This window comes from Myotis davidii, unplaced genomic scaffold (genome assembly GCF_000327345.1).
Source record: "Myotis davidii unplaced genomic scaffold, ASM32734v1 scaffold458, whole genome shotgun sequence".
Lineage (NCBI taxonomy): Eukaryota > Metazoa > Chordata > Mammalia > Chiroptera > Vespertilionidae > Myotis > Myotis davidii.
The window spans coordinates 568,912-569,209 of record NW_006289819.1 but is presented as its reverse complement, the minus strand read 5'-3'; positions in this window follow the sequence as shown (position 1 = coordinate 569,209).

The window sequence follows — 298 nt, the reverse complement described above, 5'->3', positions numbered from 1 at the left end:
TGTAAATTGGGTTTGATGCTTGTAAGCCACTTCCTCCTACTCTCATCGTCTGACGTTACTGGGTCTGGTTCAGGGTGGGACAGGGATACCGCGGTGCCATTGAGGTGCCCCAAAGAAAAGGAAGGTTGAGAAAGAACTAAACGAGGTTGTGGTGGAGAGGAGGGTAAGGTATGAGGTGGGAGTGTCCGAGGGATGTAGAGAGGCTTGAGGCATCTTCTATACCCTCCCCCTTAGAGGCCTTACTAGCTTAGGTGGCCTTCAACCTGGCAAACCCAGACTCCCTGGATTCCACTAGGCC